Raw genomic sequence first — 26,689 nt, forward strand, 5'->3', positions numbered from 1 at the left:
AGTAGTTAATTCAACAGGTAGATCAGGTATATAGACATGGTGGTGAATAGTAGTTAATTAGATCAGGTATCAACAGGTAGATCAGGTATATAGACATGGTGGTGGTGAATAGTAGTTAATTCAACAGGTAGATCAGGTATATAGACATGGTGGTGGTGGTGAATAGTAGTTAATTCAACAGGTAGATCAGGTATATAGACATGGTGGTGGTGAATAGTAGTTAATTCAACAGGTAGATCAGGTATATAGACATGGTGGTGGTGAATAGTAGTTAATTCAACAGGTAGATCAGGTATATAGACATGGTGGTGGTGAATAGTGGTCAACAGGTAGTGAATAGTAGTTAATTCAACAGGTAGATCAGGTATATAGACATGGTGGTGAATAGTAGTTAATTCAACAGGTAGATCAGGTATATAGACATGGTGGTGGTGGTGAATAGTAGTTAATTCAACAGGTAGATCAGGTATATAGACATGGTGGTGGTGAATAGTAGTTAATTCAACAGGTAGATCAGGTATATAGACATGGTGGTGGTGAATAGTTAATTCAACAGGTAGATCAGGTATATGGTGGTGGTGAATAGTAGTTAATTCAACAGGTAGATCAGGTATATAGACATGGTGGTGGTGAATAGTAGTTAATTCAACAGGTAGATCAGGTATATAGACATGGTGGTGGTGAATAGTAGTTAATTCAACAGGTAGATCAGGTATATAGACATGGTGGTGGTGAATAGTAGTTAATTCAACAGGTAGATCAGGTATATAGACATGGTGGTGGTGAATAGTAGTTAATTCAACAGGTAGATCAGGTATATAGACATGGTGGTGAATAGTAGTTAATTCAACAGGTAGATCAGGTATATAGACATGGTGGTGGTGAATAGTAGTTAATTCAACAGGTAGATCAGGTATATAGACATGGTGGTGGTGAATAGTAGTTAATTCAACAGGTAGATCAGGTATATAGACAGTGTAGTTAATTCAACAGGTAGATCAGGTATATAGACATGGTGGTGAATAGTAGTTAATTCAACAGGTAGATCAGGTATATAGACATGGTGGTGGTGGTGAATAGTAGTTAATTCAACAGGTAGATCAGGTATATAGACATGGTGGTGAATAGTAGTTAATTCAACAGGTAGATCAGGTATATAGACATGGTGGTGGTGAATAGTAGTTAATTCAACAGGTAGATCAGGTATATAGACATGGTGGTGGTGAATAGTAGTTAATTCAACAGGTAGATCAGATCAGGTATATAGACATGGTGGTGGTGGTGAATAGTAGTTAATTCAACAGGTAGATCAGGTATATAGACATGGTGGTGGTGGTGAATAGTAGTTAATTCAACAGGTAGATCAGGTATATAGACATGGTGGTGGTGAATAGTAGTTAATTCAACAGGTAGATCAGGTATATAGACATGGTGGTGGTGGTGAATAGTAGTTAATTCAACAGGTAGATCAGGTATATAGACATGGTGGTGGTGAATAGTAGTTAATTCAACAGGTAGATCAGGTATATAGACATGGTGGTGGTGGTGAATAGTAGTTAATTCAACAGGTAGATCAGGTATATAGACATGGTGGTGGTGAATAGTAGTTAATTCAACAGGTAGATCAGGTATATAGACATGGTGGTGAATAGTAGTTAATTCAACAGGTAGATCAGGTATATAGACATGGTGGTGGTGGTTAATTCAACAGGTAGATCAGGTATATAGACATGGTGGTGAATAAGTTTCAACAGGTAGATCAGGTATATAGACATGGTGGTGGTGAATAGTAGTTAATTCAACAGGTAGATAGGTATATAGACATGGTGGTGAATAGTAGTTAATTCAACATGGTGGTGGTGAATAGTAGTTAATTCAACAGGTAGATCAGGTATATAGACATGGTGGTGGTGAATAGTAGTTAATTCAACAGGTAGATCAGGTATATAGACATGGTGGTGGTGAATAGTAGTTAATTCAACAGGTAGATCAGGTATATAGACATGGTGGTGGTGAATAGTAGTTAATTCAACAGGTAGATCAGGTATATAGACATGGTGGTGGTGAATAGTAGTTAATTCAACAGGTAGATCAGGTATATAGACATGGTGGTGGTGAATAGTAGTTAATTCAACAGGTAGATCAGGTATATAGACATGGTGGTGTGAATAGTAGTTAATGAGATCAGTAGTTAATTCAACAGGTAGATAGACATGGTGGTGGTGGTAATCAACATAGATATAGACATGGTGGTGGTGAATAGTAGTTAATTCAACAGGTAGATCAGGTATATAGACATGGTGGTGGTGAATAGTAGTTAATTCAACAGGTAGATCAGGTATATAGACATGGTGGTGGTGAATAGTAGTTAATTCAACAGGTAGATCAGGTATATAGACATGGTGGTGGTGAATAGTAGTTAATTCAACAGGTAGATCAGGTATATAGACATGGTGGTGGTCAACAGGTAGATGAATAGACATGGTGGTTAATAATTCAACAGGTAGATCAGGTATATAGACATGGTGGTGGTGAATAGTAGTTAATTCAACAGGTAGATCAGGTATATAGACATGGTGGTGGTGAATAGTAGTTAATTCAACAGGTAGATCAGGTATATAGACATGGTGGTGGTGAATAGTAGTTAATTCAACAGGTAGATCAGGTATATAGACATGGTGGTCAACAGGTAGATCAGGTATATAGACATGGTGGTGTAGTGAATAGTAGTTAATTCAACAGGTAGATCAGGTATATAGACATGGTGGTGGTGAATAGTAGTTAATTCAACAGGTAGATCAGGTATATAGACATGGTGGTGAATAGTAGTTAATTCAACAGGTAGATCAGGTATATAGACATGGTGGTGGTGGTGAATAGTAGTTAATTCAACAGGTAGATCAGGTATATAGACATGGTGGTGAATAGTAGTTAATTCAACAGGTAGATCAGGTATATAGACATGGTGGTGGTGAATAGTAGTTAATTCAACAGGTAGATCAGGTATATAGACATGGTGGTGGTGAATAGTAGTTAATTCAACAGGTAGATCAGGTAGGATCAGGTATATAGACATGGTGGTGGTGGTGAATAGTAGTTAATTCAACAGGTAGATGGTATATAGACATGGTGGTGAATAGTAGTTAATTCAACAGGTAGATCAGGTATATAGACATGGTGGTGGTGAATAGTAGTTAATTCAACAGGTAGATCAGGTATATAGACATGGTGGTGGTGAATAGTAGTTAATTCAACAGGTAGATCAGGTATATAGACATGGTGGTGAATAGTAGTTAATTCAACAGGTAGGTATATAGACATGGTGGTGAATAGTAGTTAATTCCAACAGGTAGATCAGGTATATAGACATGGTGGTGAATAGTAGTTAATTCAACAGGTAGATCAGGTATATAGACATGGTGGTGGTGAATAGTAGTTAATTCAACAGGTAGATCAGGTATATAGACATGGTGGTGTGAATAGTAGTCAACAGGTAGATCAGGTATATAGACATGGTGGTGGTGGTGAATAGTAGTTAATTCAACAGGTAGATCAGGTATATAGACATGGTGGTGGTGAATAGTAGTTAATTCAACAGGTAGATCAGGTATATAGACATGGTGGTGGTGAATAGTAGTTAATTCAACAGGTAGATCAGGTATATAGACATGGTGGTGGTGAATAGTAGTTAATTCAACAGTAGTAGATAGACAGGTGAATATAGTTAATTCAACAGGTAGATCAGGTATATAGTGGTGGTGGTGAATAGTAGTTAATTCAACAGGTAGATCAGGTATATAGACATGGTGGTGAATAGTAGTTAATTCAACAGGTAGATCAGGTATATAGACATGGTGGTGGTGGTGAATAGTAGTTAATTCAACAGGTAGATCAGGTATATAGACATGGTGGTGAATAGTAGTTAATTCAACAGGTAGATCAGGTATATAGACATGGTGGTGGTGAATAGTAGTTAATTCAACAGGTAGATCAGGTATATAGACATGGTGGTGGTGAATAGTAGTTAATTCAACAGGTAGATCAGGTATATAGACATGGTGGTGAATAGTAGTTAATTCAACAGGTAGATCAGGTATATAGACATGGTGGTGGTGAATAGTAGTTAATTCAACAGGTAGATCAGGTATATAGACATGGTGGTGGTGAATAGTAGTTAATTCAACAGGTAGATCAACAGGTAGATCAGGTATATAGACATGGTGGTGGTGAATAGTAGTTAATTGGATCAGGTATATAGACATGGTGGTGGTTAATTCAACAGTGAATAGTAGACATGGTGGTTAATTCAACAGGTAGATCAGGTATATAGACATGGTGGTGGTGAATAGTAGTTAATTCAACAGGTAGATCAGGTATATAGACATGGTGGTGGTGGTGAATAGTAGTTAATTCAACAGGTAGATCAGGTATATAGACATGGTGGTGGTGAATAGTAGTTAATTCAACAGGTAGATCAGGTATATAGACATGGTGGTGGTGAATAGTAGTTAATTCAACAGGTAGATAGATCAGGTATATAGTTAATTCAACAGGTAGATGGTGGTGGTGAATAGTAGTTAATTCAACAGGTAGATCAGGTATATAGACATGGTGGTGAATAGTAGTTAATTCAACAGGTAGATCAGGTATATAGACATGGTGGTGGTGAATAGTGGTGTAGATCAGGTATATAGACAGTAGTTAATTCAACAGGTAGATCAGGTATATAGACATGGTGGTGGTGAATAGTAGTTAATTCAACAGGTAGATCAGGTATATAGACATGGTGGTGGTGGTGAATAGTAGTTAATTCAACAGGTAGATCAGGTATATAGACATGGTGGTGGGTGAATAGTAGTTAATTCAACAGGTAGATCAGGTATATAGACATGGTGGTGGTGGTGAATAGTAGTTAATTCAACAGGTAGATCAGGTATATAGACAGTGAATAGTAGTTAATTCAACAGATCAGGTATATAGACATGGTGGTGAATAGTAGTTAATTCAACAGGTAGATCAGGTATATAGACATGGTGGTGGTGAATAGTAGTTAATTCAACAGGTAGATCAGGTATATAGACATGGTGGTGGTGAATAGTAGTTAATTCAACAGGTAGATCAGGTATATAGACATGGTGGTGAATAGGTTAATTCAACAGGTAGATCAGGAATAGACATGGTGGTGAATAGTAGTTAATTCAACAGGTAGATCAGGTATATAGACATGGTGGTGGTGGTGGTGAATAGTAGTTAATTCAACAGGTAGATCAGGTATATAGACATGGTGGTGGTGAATAGTAGTTAATTCAACAGGTAGATCAGGTATATAGACATGGTGGTGAATAGTAGTTAATTCAACAGGTAGATCAGGTATATAGACATGGTGGTGGTGGTGAATAGTAGTTAATTCAACAGGTAGATCAGGTATATAGACATGGTGGTGAATAGTAGTTAATTCAACAGGTAGATCAGGTATATAGACATGGTGGTGGTGGTGAATAGTAGTTAATTCAACAGGTAGATCAGGTATATAGACATGGTGGTGGTGAATAGTAGTTAATTCAACAGGTAGATCAGGTATATAGACATGGTGGTGGTGAATAGTAGTTAATTCAACAGGTAGATCAGGTATATAGACATGGTGGTGGTGAATAGTAGTTAATTCAACAGGTAGATCAGGTATATAGACATGGTGGTGGTGAATAGTAGTTAATTCAACAGGTAGATCAGGTATATAGACATGGTGGTGGTGGTGAATAGTAGTTAATTCAACAGGTAGATCAGGTATATAGACATGGTGGTGAATAGTAGTTAATTCAACAGGTAGATCAGGTATATAGACATGGTGGTGGTGTAGATCAGGAATAGTAGTTAATTCAACAGGTAGATCAGGTATATAGACATGGTGGTGGTGAATAGTAGTTAATTCAACAGGTAGATCAGGTATATAGACATGGTGGTGGTGGTGAATAGTAGTTAATTCAATCAGGTATATAGATAGTTAATTCAACAGTAGATCAGGCATATAGACATGGTGGTGAATAGTAGTTAATTCAACAGGTAGATCAGGTATATAGACATGGTGGTGGTGGTGGTGAATAGTAGTTAATTCAACAGGTAGATCAGGTATATAGACATGGTGGTGGTGAATAGTAGTTAATTCAACAGGTAGATCAGGTATATAGACATGGTGGTGGTGAATAGTAGTTAATTCAACAGGTAGATCAGGTATATAGACATGGTGGTGGTGAATAGTAGTTAATTCAACAGGTAGATCAGGTATATAGACATGGTGGTGGTGAATAGTAGTTAATTCAACAGGTAGATCAGGTATATAGACATGGTGGTGAATAGTAGTTAATTCAACAGGTAGATCAGGTATATAGACATGGTGGTGGTGAATAGTAGTTAATTCAACAGGTAGATCAGGTATATAGACATGGTGTGGTGGTGAATAGTAGTAGTTAATTCAACAGGTAGATCAGGTATATAGACAGGTGAAGTAGTTAATTCAACAGGTAGATCAGGTATATAGACATGGTGGTGGTGAATAGTAGTTAATTCAACAGGTAGATCAGGTATATAGACATGGTGGTGAATAGTAGTTAATTCAACAGGTAGATAGGTATATAGACATGGTGGTGGTGGTGAATAGTAGTTAATATAGATCAGGTATATAGGTGGTGGTGAATAGTAGTTAATTCAACAGGTAGATCAGGTATATAGACATGGTGGTGGTGAATAGTAGTTAATTCAACAGGTAGATCAGGTATATAGACATGGTGGTGGTGGTGAATAGTAGTTAATTCAACAGGTAGATCAGGTATATAGACATGGTGGTGAATAGTAGTTAATTCAACAGGTAGATCAGGTATATAGACATGGTGGTGGTGAATAGTAGTTAATTCAACAGGTAGATCAGGTATATAGACATGGTGGTGGTGAATAGTAGTTAATTCAACAGGTAGATCAGGTATATAGACATGGTGGTGGTGAATAGTAGTTAATTCAACAGGTAGATCAGGTATATAGACATGGTGGTGAATAGTAGTTAATTCAACAGGTAGATCAGGTATATAGACATGGTGGTGGTGAATAGTAGTTAATTCAACAGGTAGATCAGGTATATAGACATGGTGGTGGTGAATAGTAGTTAATTCAACAGGTAGATCAGGTATATAGACATGGTGGTGAATAGTAGTTAATTCAACAGGTAGGTGTATATAGACATGGTGGTGAATAGTAGTTAATTCAACAGGTAGATCAGGTATATAGACATGGTGGTGGTGAATAGTAGTTAATTCAACAGGTCAGATCAGGTATATAGACATAGACATGGTGGTGAATAGTAGTTAATTCAACAGGTAGATCAGGTATATAGACATGGTGGTGGAATGGTGAATCAACAGGTAGATCAGGTATATCAACATGGTAGATCAACAGGTATATAGACATGGTGGTGGTGAATAGTAGTTAATTCAACAGGTAGATCAGGTATATAGACATGGTGGTGGTGAATAGTAGTTAATTCAACAGGTAGATCAGGTATATAGACATGGTGGTGGTGAATAGTAGTTAATTCAACAGGTAGATCAGGTATATAGACATGGTGGTGGTGAATAGTAGTTAATTCAACAGGTAGATCAGGTATATAGACATGGTGGTGGTGAATAGTAGTTAATTCAACAGGTAGATCAGGTATATAGACATGGTGGTGGTGGTGAATAGTAGTTAATTCAACAGGTAGATCAGGTATATAGACATGGTGGTGAATAGTAGTTAATTCAACAGGTAGATCAGGTATATAGACATGGTGGTGGTGAATAGTTAGTTCAAATTCAACAGTGTAGATCAGGTAGGTATATAGACATGGTGGTGGTGAATAGTAGTTAATTCAACAGGTAGATCAGGTATATAGACATGGTGGTGGTGAATAGTAGTTAATTCAACAGGTAGATCAGGTATATAGACATGGTGGTGAATAGTAGTTAATTCAACAGGTAGATCAGGTATATAGACATGGTGGTGGTGAATAGTAGTTAATTCAACAGGTAGATCAGGTATATAGACATGGTGGTGGTGAATAGTAGTTAATTCAACAGGTAGATCAGGTATATAGACATGGTGGTGAATAGTAGTTAATTCAACAGGTAGATCAGGTATATAGACATGGTGGGTGAATAGTAGTTAATTCAACAGGTAGATCAGATATATAGACATGGTGGTGGTGAATAGTAGTTAATTCAACAGGTAGATCAGGTATATAGACATGGTGGTGGTGAATAGTAGTTAATTCAACAGGTAGATCAGGTATATAGACATGGTGGTGAATAGTAGTTAATTCAACAGGTAGATCAGGTATATAGACATCAGGTATATAGACATGGTGGTGAATAGTAGTTAATTCAACAGGTAGATCAGGTATATAGACATGGTGGTGGTGAATAGTAGTTAATTCAACAGGTAGATCAGGTATATAGACATGGTGGTGGTGGTGAATAGTAGTTAATTCAACAGGTAGATCAGGTATATAGACATGGTGGTGGTGGTGAATAGTAGTTAATTCAACAGGTAGATCAGGTATATAGACATGGTGGTGAATAGTAGTTAATTCAACAGGTAGATCAGGTATATAGACATGGTGGTGGTGAATAGTAGTTAATTCAACAGGTAGATCAGGTATATAGACATGGTGGTAATTCAACAGGTAGTGAATAGACATGGTGGTAGTTAATTCAACAGGTAGATCAGGTATATAGACATGGTGGTGGTGGTGAATAGTAGTTAATTCAACAGGTAGATCAGGTATATAGACATGGTGGTGAATAGTAGTTAATTCAACAGGTAGATCAGGTATATAGACATGGTGGTGGTGGTGAATAGTAGTTAATTCAACAGGTAGATCAGGTATATAGACATGGTGGTGGTGAATAGTAGTTAATTCAACAGGTAGATCAGGTATATAGACATGGTGGTGGTGAATAGTAGTTAATTCAACAGGTAGATCAGGTATATAGACATGGTGGTGAATAGTAGTTAATTCAACAGGTAGATCAGGTATATAGACATGGTGGTGGTGAATAGTAGTTAATTCAACAGGTAGATCAGGTATATAGACATGGTGGTGGTGAATAGTAGTTAATTCAACAGGTAGATCAGGTATATAGACATGGTGGTGAATAGTAGTTAATTCAACAGGTAGATCAGGTATATAGACATGGTGGTGGTGGTGAATAGTAGTTAATTCAACAGGTAGATCAGGTATATAGACATGGTGGTGAATAGTAGTTAATTCAACAGGTAGATCAGGTATATAGACATGGTGGTGGTGAATAGTAGTTAATTCAACAGGTAGATCAGGTATATAGACATGGTGGTGGTGAATAGTAGTTAATTCAACAGGTAGATCAGGTATATAGACATGGTGGTGGTGAATAGTAGTTAATTCAACAGGTAGATCAGGTATATAGACATGGTGGTGGTGAATAGTAGTTAATTCAACAGGTAGATCAGGTATATAGACATGGTGGTGAATAGTAGTTAATTCAACAGGTAGATCAGGTATATAGACATGGTGGTGAATAGTAGACATGATGGTGGTGGTGAATAGTAGTTAATTCAACAGGTAGATCAGGTATATAGTTAATTCAACATGGTGGTGGTGAATAGTAGTTAATTCAACAGGTAGATCAGGTATATAGACATGGTGGTGGTGAATAGTAGTTAATTCAACAGGTAGATCAGGTATATAGACATGGTGGTGGTGAATAGTAGTTAATTCAACAGGTAGATCAGGTATATAGACATGGTGGTGAATAGTAGTTAATTCAACAGGTAGATCAGGTATATAGACATGGTGGTGGTGAATAGTAGTTAATTCAACAGGTCAGATCAGGTATATAGACATGGTGGTGGTGAATAGTAGTTAATTCAACAGGTAGATCAGGTATATAGACATGGTGGTGGTGAATAGTAGTTAATTCAACAGGTAGATCAGGTATATAGACATGGTGGTGGTGAATAGTAGTTAATTCAACAGGTAGATCAGGTATATAGACATGGTGGGTGGTGAATAGTAGTTAATTCAACAGGTAGATCAGGTATATAGACATGGTGGTGAATAGTAGTTAATTCAACAGGTAGATCAGGTATATAGACATGGTGGTGGTGAATAGTAGTTAATTCAACAGGTAGATAGGTATATAGACATGGTGGTGGTGGTGAATAGTAGTTAATTCAACAGGTTCAGGTATATAGACAGGTGAGATCAGGTCAGGTATATAGACATGGTGGTGAATAGTAGTTAATTCAACAGGTAGATCATGGTGGTGGTATAGTTAATAGGTAGACATGGTGGTGGTGAATAGTAGTTAATTCAACAGGTAGATCAGGTATATAGACATGGTGGTGGTGAATAGTAGTTAATTCAACAGGTAGATCAGGTATATAGACATGGTGGTGAATAGTAGTTAATTCAACAGGTAGATCAGGTATATATATAGACATGGTGGTGGTGGTGAATAGTAGTTAATTCAACAGGTAGATCAGGTATATAGACATGGTGGTGGTGGTGAATAGTAGTTAATTCAACAGGTAGATCAGGTATATAGACATGGTGGTGGTGAATAGTAGTTAATTCAACAGGTAGATCAGGTATATAGACATGGTGGTGGTGAATAGTAGTTAATTCAACAGGTAGATCAGGTATATAGACATGGTGGTGGTGAATAGTAGTTAATTCAACAGGTAGATCAGGTATATAGACATGGTGGTGAATAGTAGTTAATTCAACAGGTAGATGTATATAGACATGGGTGGTGGTGTTAATTCAACAGGTAGATCAGGTATATAGACATGGTGGTGGTGAATAGTAGTTAATTCAACAGGTAGATCAGGTATATAGACATGGTGGTGGTGAATAGTAGTTAATTCAACAGGTAGATCAGGTATATAGACATGGTGGTGAATAGTAGTTAATTCAACAGGTAGATCAGGTATATAGACATGGTGGTGGTGAATAGTAGTTAATTCAACAGGTAGATCAGGTATATAGACATGGTGGTGGTGGTGAATAGTAGTTAATTCAACAGGTAGATCAGGTATATAGACATGGTGGTGAATAGTAGTTAATTCAACAGGTAGATCAGGTATATAGACATGGTGGTGGTGGTGAATAGTAGTTAATTCAACAGGTAGATCAGGTATATAGACATGGTGGTGGTGAATAGTAGTTAATTCAACAGGTAGATCAGGTATATAGACATGGTGGTGGTGTAGTGAATAGTAGTTAATTCAACAGGTAGATCAGGTATATAGACATGGTGGTGGTGAATAGTAGTTAATTCAACAGGTAGATCAGGTATATAGACATGGTGGTGGTGGTGAATAGTAGTTAATTCAACAGGTAGATCAGGTATATAGACATGGTGGTGGTGGTGAATAGTAGTTAATTCAACAGGTAGATCAGGTATATAGACATGGTGGTGGTGAATAGTAGTTAATTCAACAGGTAGATCAGGTATATAGACATGGTGGTGGTGAATAGTAGTTAATTCAACAGGTAGATCAGGTATATAGACATGGTGGTGGTGAATAGTAGTTAATTCAACAGGTAGATCAGGTATATAGACATGGTGGTAGTAGTCAACAGGTAGTCAGGATATAGACATGGTGGTGAATAGTAGTTAATTCAACAGGTAGATCAGGTATATAGACATGGTGGGTGAATAGTAGTTAATTCAACAGGTAGATCAGGTATATAGACATGGTGGTGGTGAATAGTAGTTAATTCAACAGGTAGATCAGGTATATAGACATGGTGGTGAATAGTAGTTAATTCAACAGGTAGATCAGGTATATAGACATGGTGGTGGTGAATAGTAGTTAATTCAACAGGTAGATCAGGTATATAGACATGGTGGTGAATAGTAGTTAATTCAACAGGTAGATCAGGTATATAGACATGGTGGTGGTGAATAGTAGTTAATTCAACAGGTAGATCAGGTATATAGACATGGTGGTGGTGAATAGTAGTTAATTCAACAGGTAGATCAGGTATATAGACATGGTGGTGGTGAATAGTAGTTAATTCAACAGGTAGATCAGGTATATAGACATGGTGGTGAATAGTAGTTAATTCAACAGGTAGATCAGGTATATAGACATGGTGGTGGTGAATAGTAGTTAATTCAACAGGTAGATCAGGTATATAGACATGGTGGTGGTGGTGAATAGTAGTTAATTCAACAGGTAGATCAGGTATATAGACATGGTGGTGGTGAATAGTAGTTAATTCAACAGGTAGATCAGGTATATAGACATGGTGGTGGTGAATAGTAGTTAATTCAACAGGTAGATCAGGTATATAGACATGGTGGTGGTGAATAGTAGTTAATTCAACAGGTAGATCAGGTATATAGACATGGTGGTGGTGAATAGTAGTTAATTCAACAGGTAGATCAGGTATATAGACATGGTGGTGAATAGTAGTTAATTCAACAGGTAGATCAGGTATATAGACATGGTGGTGGTGGTGAATAGTAGTTAATTCAACAGGTAGATCAGGTATATAGACATGGTGGTGGTGAATAGTAGTTAATTCAACAGGTAGATCAGGTATATAGACATGGTGGTGGTGAATAGTAGTTAATTCAACAGTAGATAGATAGACAGGTATATAGACAGGTAGGTGGTGGTGGTGAATAGTAGTTAATTCAACAGGTAGATCAGGTATATAGACATGGTGGTGGTGGTGAATAGTAGTTAATTCAACAGGTAGATCAGGTATATAGACATGGTGGTGAATAGTAGTTAATTCAACAGGTAGATCAGGTATATAGACATGGTGGTGGTGGTGAATAGTAGTTAATTCAACAGGTAGATCAGGTATATAGACATGGTGGTGAATAGCAGTTAATTCAACAGGTAGATCAGGTATATAGACATGGTGGTGGTGGTGAATAGTAGTTAATTCAACAGGTAGATCAGGTATATAGACATGGTGGTGGTGAATAGTAGTTAATTCAACAGGTAGATCAGGTATATAGACATGGTGGTGGTGGTGAATAGTAGTTAATTCAACAGGTAGATCAGGTATATAGACATGGTGGTGGTGAATAGTAGTTAATTCAACAGGTAGATCAGGTATATAGACATGGTGGTGGTGAATAGTAGTTAATTCAACAGGTAGATCAGGTATATAGACATGGTGGTGAATAGTAGTTAATTAATTCAACAGGTAGATCAGGTATATAGACATGGTGGTGGTGAATAGTAGTTAATTCAACAGGTAGATCAGGTATATAGACATGGTGGTGGTGAATAGTAGTTAATTCAACAGGTAGATCAGGTATATAGACATGGTGGTGGTGAATAGTAGTTAATTCAACAGGTAGATCAGGTATATAGACATGGTGGTGGTGAATAGTAGTTAATTCAACAGGTAGATCAGGTATATAGACACATGTAGATCAGGTATATAGTGGTGGTGAATAGTAGTTAATTCAACAGGTAGATCAGGTATATAGACATGGTGGTGGTGGTGAATAGTAGTTAATTCAACAGGTAGATCAGGTATATAGACATGGTGGTGGTGAATAGTAGTTAATTCAACAGGTAGATCAGGTATATAGACATGGTGGTGGTGGTGAATAGTAGTTAATTCAACAGGTAGATCAGGTATATAGACATGGTGGTGGTGAATAGTAGTTAATTCAACAGGTAGATCAGGTATATAGACATGGTGGTGTAGATCAGGAATAGTAGTTAATTCAACAGGTAGATCAGGTATATAGACATGGTGGTGGTGAATAGTAGTTAATTCAACAGGTAGATCAGGTATATAGACATGGTGGTGGTGAATAGTAGTTAATTCAACAGGTAGATCAGGTATATAGACATGGTGGTGGTGAATAGTAGTTAATTCAACAGGTAGATCAGGTATATAGACATGGTGGTGGTGAATAGTAGTTAATTCAACAGGTAGATCAGGTATATAGACATGGTGGTGAATAGTAGTTAATTCAACAGGTAGATCAGGTATATAGACATGGTGGTGGTGAATAGTAGTTAATTCAACAGGTAGATCAGGTATATAGACATGGTGGTGGTGAATAGTAGTTAATTCAACAGGTAGATCAGGTATATAGACATGGTGGTGGTGAATAGTAGTTAATTCAACAGGTAGATCAGGTATATAGACATGGTGGTGGTGAATAGTAGTTAATTCAACAGGTAGATCAGGTATATAGACATGGTGGTGGTGAATAGTAGTTAATTCAACAGGTAGATCAGGTATATAGACATGGTGGTGAATAGTAGTTAATTCAACAGGTAGATCAGGTATATAGACATGGTGGTGAATAGTAGTTAATTCAACAGGTAGATCAGGTATATAGACATGGTGGTGGTGGTGAATAGTAGTTAATTCAACAGGTAGATCAGGTATATAGACATGGTGTGGTGAATAGACAGGTAGATCAGGTATATAGACATGGTGGTGAATAGTAGTTAATTCAACAGGTAGATCAGGTATATAGACATGGTGGTGAATAGTAGTTAATTCAACAGGTAGATCAGGTATATAGACATGGTGGTGGTGAATAGTAGTTAATTCAACAGGTAGATCAGGTATATAGACATGGTGGTGAATAGTAGTTAATTCAACAGGTAGATCAGGTATATAGACATGGTGGTGGTGAATAGTAGTTAATTCAACAGGTAGATCAGGTATATAGACATGGTGGTGGTGGTGAATAGTAGTTAATTCAACAGGTAGATCAGGTATATAGACATGGTGGTGGTGAATAGTAGTTAATTCAACAGGTAGATAGGTATATCATGGTGGTGGTGGTATATAGACAGGTAGATCAGGTATATAGACATGGTGGTGGTGAATAGTAGTTAATTCAACAGGTAGATCAGGTATATAGACATGGTGGTGGTGGTGAATAGTAGTTAATTCAACAGGTAGATCAGGTATATAGACATGGTGGTGGTGGTGAATAGTAGTTAATTCAACAGGTAGATCAGGTATATAGACATGGTGTGGTGAATCAGTAGTTAATTCAACAGGTAGATCAGGTATATAGACATGGTGGTGAATAGTAGTTAATTCAACAGGTAGATCAGGTATATAGACATGGTGGTGAATAGTAGTTAATTCAACAGGTAGATCAGGTATATAGACATGGTGGTGAATAGTAGTTAATTCAACAGGTAGATCAGGTATATAGACATGGTGGTGAATAGTAGTTAATTCAACAGGTAGATCAGGTATATAGACATGGTGGTGAATAGTAGTTAATTCAACAGGTAGATCAGGTATATAGACATGGTGGTGAATAGTAGTTAATTCAACAGGTAGATCAGGTATATAGACATGGTGGTGGTGGTGAATAGTAGTTAATTCAACAGGTAGATCAGGTATATAGACATGGTGGTGGTGAATAGTAGTTAATTCAACAGGTAGATCAGGTATATAGACATGGTGGTGGTGAATAGTAGTTAATTCAACAGGTAGATCAGGTATATAGACATGGTGGTGAATAGTAGTTAATTCAACAGGTAGATCAGGTATATAGACATGGTGGTGGTGAATAGTAGTTAATTCAACAGGTAGATCAGGTATATAGACATGGTGGTGAATAGTGGTTAATTCAACAGGTAGATCAGGTATATAGACATGGTGGTGGTGAATAGTTAATTCAACAGGTAGATCAGGTATATAGACATGGTGGTGAATAGTAGTTAATTCAACAGGTAGATCAGGTATATAGACATGGTGGTGGTGAATAGTAGTTAATTCAACAGGTAGATCAGGTATATAGACATGGTGGTGGTGAATAGTAGTTAATTCAACAGGTAGATCAGGTATATAGACATGGTGGTGAATAGTAGTTAATTCAACAGGTAGATCAGGTATATAGACATGGTGGTGGTGAATAGTAGTTAATTCAACAGGTAGATCAGGTATATAGACATGGTGGTGGTGAATAGTAGTTAATTCAACAGGTAGATCAGGTATATAGACATGGTGGTGGTGAATAGCAGTTAATTCAACAGGTAGATCAGGTATATAGACATGGTGGTGGTGGTGAATAGTAGTTAATTCAACAGGTAGATCAGGTATATAGACATGGTGGTGGTGAATAGTAGTTAATTCAACAGGTAGATCAGGTATATAGACATGGTGGTGAATAGTAGTTAATTCAACAGGTAGATCAGGTATATAGACATGGTGGTGGTGGTGAATAGTAGTTAATTCAACAGGTAGATCAGGTATATAGACATGGTGGTGGTAGTAGAATCAACAGGTAGATCAGGTATAGACATGGTGGTGGTGGTGAGTAGTTAATTCAACAGGTAGATCAGGTATATAGACATGGTGGTGAATAGTAGTTAATTCAACAGGTAGATCAGGTATATAGACATGGTGGTGGTGAATAGTAGTTAATTCAACAGGTAGATCAGGTATATAGACATGGTGGTGGTGAATAGTAGTTAATTCAACAGGTAGATCAGGTATATAGACATGGTGGTGGTGGTGAATAGTAGTTAATTCAACAGGTAGATCAGGTATATAGACATGGTGGTGAATAGTAGTTAATTCAACAGGTAGTTAGACATGGTGGTGGTTGAATAGTAGTTAATTCAACAGGTAGATCAGGTATATAGACATGGTGGTGGTGAATAGTAGTTAATTCAACAGGTAGATCAGGTATATAGACATGGTGGTGGTGGTGAATAGTAGTTAATTCAACAGGTAGATCAGGTATATAGACATGGTGGTGAATAGTGTAGATGGTGAATAGTAGTTAATTCAACAGGTAGATCAGGTATATAGACATGGTGGTGTGAATAGTAGTTAATTCAACAGGTAGATCAGGTATATAGACATGGTGGTGGTGAATAGTAGTTAATTCAACAGGTAGATCAGGTATATAGACATGGTGGTGGTGAATAGTAGTTAATTCAACAGGTAGATCAGGTATATAGACATGGTGGTGGTGAATAGTAGTTAATTCAACAGGTAGATCAGGTATATAGACATGGTGGTGGTGAATAGTAGTTAATTCAACAGGTAGATCAGGTATATAGACATGGTGGTGGTGGTGAATAGTAGTTAATTCAACAGGTAGATCAGGTATATAGACATGGTGGTGGTGAATAGTAGTTAATTCAACAGGTAGATCAGGTATATAGACATGGTGGTCAACAGGTAGGATATAGACATGGTGGTGGTGGTGAATAGTTAATTCAACAGGTAGATCAGGTATATAGACATGGTGGTGGTGAATAGTAGTTAATTCAACAGGTAGATCAGGTATATAGACATGGTGGTGGTGGTGAATAGTAGTTAATTCAACAGGTAGATCAGGTATATAGACATGGTGGTGGTGAATAGTAGTTAATTCAACAGGTAGATCAGGTATATAGACATGGTGGTGGTGAATAGTAGTTAATTCAACAGGTAGATCAGGTATATAGACATGGTGGTGGTGGTGAATAGTAGTTAATTCAACAGGTAGATCAGGTATATAGACATGGTGGTGAATATAGTTAATTCAACAGGTAGATCAGGTATATAGACATGGTGGTGGTGGTGAATAGTAGTTAATTCAACAGGTAGATCAGGTATATAGACATGGTGGTGGTGAATAGTAGTTAATTCAACAGGTAGATCAGGTATATAGACATGGTGGTGGTGAATAGTAGTTAGCAGAATAGTAGTTAATTCAACAGGTAGATCAGGTATATAGACATGGTGGGTGGTGAATAGTAGTTAATTCAACAGGTAGATCAGGTATATAGACATGGTGGTGAATAGTAGTTAATTCAACAGGTAGATCAGGTATATAGACATGGTGGTGAATAGTAGTTAATTCAACAGGTAGATCAGGTATATAGACATGGTGGTGAATAGTAGTTAATTCAACAGGCAGTAGATAGACATGGTGGTGGTGGTGAATATAGTTAATTCAACAGGTAGATCAGGTATATAGACATGGTGGTGGTGAATAGTAGTTAATTCAACAGGTAGATCAGGTATATAGACATGGTGGTGGTGGTGAATAGTAGTTAATTCAACAGGTAGATCAGGTATATAGACATGGTGGTGGTGGTGAATAGTAGTTAATTCAACAGGTAGATCAGGTATATAGACATGGTGGTGAATAGTAGTTAATTCAACAGGTAGATCAGGTATATAGACATGGTGGTGGTGAATAGTAGTTAATTCAACAGGTAGATCAGGTATATAGACATGGTGGTGGTGTTAATTCATGGTGGTGGTGGTGAATAGTAGTTAATTCAACAGGTAGATCAGGTATATAGACATGGTGGTGGTGGTGAATAGTAGTTAATTCAACAGGTAGATCAGGTATATAGACATGGTGGTGGTGAATAGTAGTTAATTCAACAGGTAGATCAGGTATATAGACATGGTGGTGGTGGTGAATAGTAGTTAATTCAACAGGTAGATCAGGTATATAGACATGGTGGTGGTGAATAGTAGTTAATTCAACAGGTAGATCAGGTATATAGACATGGTGGTGGTGAATAGTAGTTAATTCAACAGGTAGATCAGGTATATAGACATGGTGGTGGTGGTGAATAGTAGTTAATTCAACAGGTAGATCAGGTATATAGACATGGTGGTGGTGAATAGTAGTTAATTCAACAGGTAGATCAGGTATATAGACATGGTGGTGGTGGTGAATAGTAGTTAATTCAACAGGTAGATCAGGTATATAGACATGGTGGTGAATAGTAGTTAATTCAACAGGTAGATCAGGTATATAGACATGGTGGTGAATAGTAGTTAATTAGGTAGATTAGGTATATAACATGGTGGTGAATAGTAGTTAATTCAACAGTAGATCATATAGACATGGTGGTGAATAGTAGTTAATTCAACAGGTAGATCAGGTATATAGACATGGTGGTGAATAGTAGTTAATTCAACAGGTAGATCAGGTATATAGACATGGTGGTGGTGGTGAATAGTAGTTAATTCAACAGGTAGATCAGGTATATAGACATCAACAGGTGGTGGTGGTGAATAGTAGTTAATTCAACAGGTAGATCAGGTATATAGACATGGTGGTGGTGAATAGTAGTTAATTCAACAGGTAGATCAGGTATATAGACATGGTGGTGAATAGTAGTTAATTCAACAGGTAGATCAGGTATATAGACATGGTGGTGGTGGTGAATAGTAGTTAATTCAACAGGTAGATCAGGTATAGACATATAGACATGGTCAGGTATATAGACATGGTGGTGAATAGTAGTTAATTCAACAGGTAGATCAGGTATATAGACATGGTGGTGGTGAATAGTAGTTAATTCAACAGGTAGATCAGGTATATAGACATGGTGGTGGTGGTGAATAGTAGTTAATTCAACAGGAGATCAGGTATATAGACATGGTGGTGGTGAATAGTTAATTCAACAGGTAGATCAGGTATATAGACATGGTGGTGGTGGTGAATAGTAGTTAATTCAACAGGTAGATCAGGTATATAGACATGGTGGTGGTGGTGAATAGTAGTTAATTCAACAGGTAGATCAGGTATATAGACATGGTGGTGGTGAATAGTAGTTAATTCAACAGGTAGATCAGGTATATAGACATGGTGGTGAATAGTAGTTAATTCAACAGGTAGATCAGGTATATAGACATGGTGGTGGTGGTGAATAGTAGTTAATTCAACAGGTAGATCAGGTATATAGACATGGTGGTGAATAGTAGTTAATTCAACAGGTAGATCAGGTATATAGACATGGTGGTGGTGGTGAATAGTAGTTAATTCAACAGGTAGATCAGGTATATAGACATGGTGGTGGTGAATAGTAGTTAATTCAACAGGTAGATCAGGTATATAGACATGGTGGTGGTGAATAGTAGTTAATTCAACAGGTAGATCAGGAATAGACATGGTGGTGAATAGTAGTTAATTCAACAGGTAGATCAGGTATATAGACATGGTGGTGGTGGTGAATAGTAGTTAATTCAACAGGTAGATCAGGTATATAGACATGGTGGTGGTGAATAGTAGTTAATTCAACAGGTAGATCAGGTATATAGACATGGTGGTGAATAGTAGTTAATTCAACAGGTAGATCAGGTATATAGACAGACATGGTGGTGAATAGTAGTTAATCAGATCAGGTATATAGACATGGTGGTGGTGGTGAATAGTAGTTAATTCAACAGGTAGATCAGGTATATAGACATGGTGGTGGTGAATAGTAGTTAATTCAACAGGTAGATCAGGTATATAGACATGGTGGTGAATAGTAGTTAATTCAACAGGTAGATCAGGTATATAGACATGGTGGTGGTGAATAGTAGTTAATTCAACAGGTAGATCAGGTATATAGACATGGTGGGTGGTGTAATAGTAGTTAATCCAACAGGTAGATCAGGTATATAGACATGGTGGTGGTGAATAGTAGTTAATTCAACAGGTAGATCAGGTATATAGACATGGTGGTGAATAGTAGTTAATTCAACAGGTAGATCAGGTATATAGACATGGTGGTGGTGAATAGTAGTTAATTCAACAGGTAGATCAGGTATATAGACATGGTGGTGGTGAATAGTAGTTAATTCAACAGGTAGATCAGGTATATAGACATGGTGGTGGTGAATAGTAGTTAATTCAACAGGTAGATCAGGTATATAGACATGGTGGTGGTAGATGTATATAGACATGGTGGTGAATAGTAGTTAATTCAACAGGTAGATCAGGTATATAGACATGGTGGTGGTGAATAGTAGTTAATTCAACAGGTAGATCAGGTATATAGACATGGTGGTGGTGAATAGTAGTTAATTCAACAGGTAGATCAGGTATATAGACATGGTGGTGGTGAATAGTAGTTAATTCAACAGGTAGATCAGGTATATAGACATGGTGGTGGTGGTGAATAGACAGTGGTTAATAATTCAACAGGTAGATCAGGTATATAGACATGGTGGTGAATAGTAGTTAATTCAACAGGTAGATCAGGTATATAGACATGGTGGTGGTGGTGAATAGTAGTTAATTCAACAGGTAGATCAGGTATATAGACATGTGGTGGTGAATAGTAGTTAATTCAACAGGTAGATCAGGTATATAGACATGGTGGTGGTGAATAGTAGTTAATTCAACAGGTAGATCAGGTATATAGACATGGTGGTGGTGAATAGTAGTTAATTCAACAGGTAGATCAGGTATATAGACATGGTGGTGGTGGTGAATAGTAGTTAATTCAACAGGTAGATCAGGTATATAGACATGGTGGTGAATAGTAGTTAATTCAACAGGTAGATCAGGTATATAGACATGGTGGTGGTGGTGAATAGTAGTTAATTCAACAGGTAGATCAGGTATATAGACATGGTGGTGGTGGTGAATAGTAGTTAATTCAACAGGTAGATCAGGTATATAGACATGGTGGTGAATAGTAGTTAATTCAACAGGTAGATCAGGTATATAGACATGGTGGTGGTGGTGAATAGTAGTTAATTCAACAGGTAGATCAGGTATATAGACATGGTGGTGAATAGTAGTTAATTCAACAGGTAGATCAGGTATATAGACATGGTGGTGAATAGTAGTTAATTCAACAGGTAGATCAGGTATATAGACATGGTGGTGGTGGTGAATAGTAGTTAATTCAACAGGTAGATCAGGTATATAGACATGGTGGTGGTGAATAGTAGTTAATTCAACAGGTAGATCAGGTATATAGACATGGTGGTGAATAGTAGTTAATTCAATGGTCAGGTATATAGACATGGTGGTGGTGGTGAATAGTAGTTAATTCAACAGGTAGATCAGGTATATAGACATGGTGGTGGTGAATAGTAGTTAATTCAACAGGTAGATCAGGTATATAGACATGGTGGTGGTGAATAGTAGTTAATTCAACAGGTAGATCAGGTATATAGACATGGTGGTGGTGAATAGTAGTTAATTCAACAGGTAGATCAGGTATATAGACATGGTGGTGGTGAATAGTAGTTAATTCAACAGGTAGATCAGGTATATAGACATGGTGGTGGTGGTGAATAGTAGTTAATTCAACAGGTAGATCAGGTATATAGACATGGTGGTGAATAGTAGTTAATTCAACAGGTAGATCAGGTATATAGACATGGTGGTGGTGAATAGTAGTTAATTCAACAGGTAGATCAGGTATATAGACATGGTGGTGGTGAATAGTAGTTAATTCAACAGGTAGATCAGGTATATAGACATGGTGGTGAATAGTAGTTAATTCAACAGGTAGATCAGGTATATAGACATGGTGGTGGTGAATAGTAGTTAATTCAACAGGTAGATCAGGTATATAGACATGGTGGTGGTGAATAGTAGTTAATTCAACAGGTAGATCAGGTATATAGACATGGTGGTGAATATAGTTAATTCAATTCAGGTATATAGACATGGTGGTGGTGGTGAATAGTAGATTCAACAGGTAGATCATATAGACATGGTGGTGGTGAATAGTAGTTAATTCAACAGGTAGATCAGGTATATAGACATGGTGGTGGTGAATAGTAGTTAATTCAACAGGTAGATCAGGTATATAGACATGGTGGTGGTGGTGAATAGTAGTTAATTCAACAGGTAGATCAGGTATATAGACATGGTGGTGAATAGTAGTTAAGGTAGATCAACATGGTGGTGAATAGGTTAGATCAGGTAGATCATATAGACATGGTGGTGGTGAATAGTAGTTAATTCAACAGGTAGATCAGGTATATAGACATGGTGGTGGTGGTGAATAGTAGTTAATTCAACAGGTAGATCAGGTATATAGACATGGTGGTGAATAGTAGTTAATTCAACAGGTAGATCAGGTATATAGACATGGTGGTGGTGAATAGTAGTTAATTCAACAGGTAGATCAGGTATATAGACATGGTGGTGGTGGTGAATAGTAGTTAATTCAACAGGTAGATCAGGTATATAGACATGGTGGTGGTGAATAGTAGTTAATTCAACAGGTAGATCAGGTATATAGACATGGTGGTGAATAGTAGTTAATTCAACAGGTAGATCAGGTATATAGACATGGTGGTGAATAGTAGTTAATTCAACAGGTAGATCAGGTATATAGACATGGTGGTGGTGAATAGTAGTTAATTCAACAGGTAGATCAGGTATATAGACATGGTGGTGGTGGTGAATAGTAGTTAATTCAACAGGTAGATCAGGTATATAGACATGGTGGTGAATAGTAGTTAATTCAACAGGTAGATCAGGTATATAGACATGGTGGTGGTGAATAGTAGTTAATTCAACAGGTAGATCAGGTATATAGACATGGTGGTGGTGAATAGTAGTTAATTCAACAGGTAGATCAGGTATATAGACATGGTGGTGGTGGTGAATAGTAGTTAATTCAACAGGTAGATCAGGTATATAGACATGGTGGTGGTGGTGAATAGTAGTTAATTCAACAGGTAGATCAGGTATATAGACATGGTGGTGGTGAATAGTAGTTAATTCAACAGGTAGATCAGGTATATAGACATGGTGGTGAATAGTAGTTAATTCAACAGGTAGATCAGGTATATAGACATGGTGGTGGTGGTGAATAGTAGTTAATTCAACAGGTAGATCAGGTATATAGACATGGTGGTGAATAGTAGTTAATTCAACAGGTAGATCAGGTATATAGACATGGTGGTGAATAGTAGTTAATTCAACAGGTAGATCAGGTATATAGACATGGTGGTGAATAGTAGTTAATTCAACAGGTAGATCAGGTATATAGACATGGTGGTGGTGAATAGTAGTTAATTCAACAGGTAGATCAGGTATATAGACATGGTGGTGGTGGTGAATAGTAGTTAATTCAACAGGTAGATCAGGTATATAGACATGGTGGTGGTGAATAGTAGTTAATTCAACAGGTAGATCAGGTATATAGACATGGTGGTGAATAGTAGTTAATTCAACAGGTAGATCAGGTATATAGACATGGTGGTGGTGAATAGTAGTTAATTCAACAGGTAGATCAGGTATATAGACATGGTGGTGGTGAATAGTAGTTAATTCAACAGGTAGATCAGGTATATAGACATGGTGGTGAATAGTAGTTTCAACAGGTAGATCAGGTATATAGACATGGTGGTGGTGAATAGTAGTTAATTCAACAGGTAGATCAGGTATATAGACATGGTGGTGAATAGTAGTTAATTCAACAGGTAGATCAGGTATATAGACATGGTGGTGGTGAATAGTAGTTAATTCAACAGGTAGATCAGGTATATAGACATGGTGGTGGTGAATAGTAGTTAATTCAACAGGTAGATCAGGTATATAGACATGGTGGTGGTTAATTCAACAGGTAGAATATATAGACATGGTGGTGAATAGTAGTTAATTCAACAGGTAGATCAGGTATATAGACATGGTGGTGGTGAATAGTAGTTAATTCAACAGGTAGATCAGGTATATAGACATGGTGGTGAATAGTAGTTAATTCAACAGGTAGATCAGGTATATAGACATGGTGGTGAATAGTAGTTAATTCAACAGGTAGATCAGGTATATAGACATGGTGGTGAATAGTAGTTAATTCAACAGGTAGATCAGGTATATAGACATGGTGGTGGTGAATAGTAGTTAATTCAACAGGTAGATCAGGTATATAGACATGGTGGTGGTGGTGAATAGTAGTTAATTCAACAGGTAGATCAGGTATATAGACATGGTGGTGAATAGTAGTTAATTCAACAGGTAGATCAGGTATATAGACATGGTGGTGGTGAATAGTAGTTAATTCAACAGGTAGATCAGGTATATAGACATGGTGGGTGGTGAAGGCAGATCAGGTATATAGACAGTTAATTCAACAGGTAGATCAGGTATATAGACATGGTGGTGAATAGTAGTTAATTCAACAGGTAGATCAGGTATATAGACATGGTGGTGGTGGTGAATAGTAGTCAACAGGTAGATCAGGTATATAGACATGGTGGAATAGTAGTTAATTCAACAGGTAGATCAGGTATATAGACATGGTGGTGGTGGTGAATAGTAGTTAATTCAACAGGTAGATCAGGTATATAGACATGGTGGTGAATAGTAGTCAACAGGTAGAATATGGTGGTGAATAGTTAATTCAACAGGTAGATCAGGTATATAGACATGGTGGTGAATAGTAGTTAATTCAACAGGTAGATCAGGTATATAGACATGGTGGTGGTGAATAGTAGTTAATTCAACAGGTAGATCAGGTATATAGACATGGTGGTGGGTGAATAGTAGTTAATTCAACAGGTAGATCAGGTATATAGACATGGTGGTGGTGAATAGTAGTTAATTCAACAGGTAGATCAGGTATATAGACATGGTGGTGGTGAATAGTAGTTAATTCAACAGGTAGATCAGGTATATAGACATGGTGGTGAATAGTAGTTAATTCAACAGGTAGATCAGGTATATAGACATGGTGGTGGTGAATAGTAGTTAATTCAACAGGTAGATCAGGTATATAGACATGGTGGTGAATAGTAGTTAATTCAACAGGTAGATCAGGTATATAGACATGGTGGTGGTGAATAGTAGTTAATTCAACAGGTAGATCAGGTATATAGACATGGTGGTGAATAGTAGTTAATTCAACAGGTAGATCAGGTATATAGACATGGTGGTGGTGGTGAATAAGTTCATTCAACAGGTAGATCAGGTATATAGACATGGTGGTGGTGAATAGTAGTTAATTCAACAGGTAGATCAGGTATATAGACATGGTGGTGAATAGTAGTTAATTCAACAGGTAGATCAGGTATATAGACATGGTGGTGAATAGTAGTTAATTCAACAGGTAGATCAGGTATATAGACATGGTGGTGGTGGTGAATAGTAGTTAATTCAACAGGTAGATCAGGTATATAGACATGGTGGTGGTGAATAGTAGTTAATTCAACAGGTAGATCAGGTATATAGACATGGTGGTGGTGGTGAATAGTAGTTAATTCAACAGGTAGATCAGGTATATAGACATGGTGGTGGTGAATATAGTTAATTCAACAGGTAGATCAGGTATATAGACATGGTGGTGGTGAATAGTAGTTAATTCAACAGGTAGATCAGGTATATAGACATGGTGGTGGTGAATAGTAGTTAATTCAACAGGTAGATCAGGTATATAGACATGGTGGTGGTGAATAGTAGTTAATTCAACAGGTAGATCAGGTATATAGACATGGTGGTGTAGATCAGGTATATAGACATGGTGGTGGTGAATAGACAGTGGTGAATAGTAGTTAATTCAACAGGTAGATCAGGTATAGACAGGTTAATCAACATAGATCAGGTATATAGACATGGTGGTGGTGGTGAATAGTAGTTAATTCAACAGGTAGATCAGGTATATAGACATGGTGGTGGTGGTGAATAGTAGTTAATTCAACAGGTAGATCAGGTATATAGACATGGTGGTGGTGGTGAATAGTAGTTAATTCAACAGGTAGATCAGGTATATAGACATGGTGGTGAATAGTAGTTAATTCAACAGGTAGATCAGGTATATAGACATGGTGGTGGTGAATAGTAGTTAATTCAACAGGTAGATCAGGTATATAGACATGGTGGTGGTGAATAGTAGTTAATTCAACAGGTAGATCAGGTATATAGACATGGTGGTGGTGAATAGTAGTTAATTCAACAGGTAGATC

This window comes from Oncorhynchus nerka, linkage group LG26 (assembly GCF_034236695.1).
Source record: "Oncorhynchus nerka isolate Pitt River linkage group LG26, Oner_Uvic_2.0, whole genome shotgun sequence".
Taxonomy (NCBI): Eukaryota; Metazoa; Chordata; class Actinopteri; order Salmoniformes; family Salmonidae; genus Oncorhynchus; species Oncorhynchus nerka.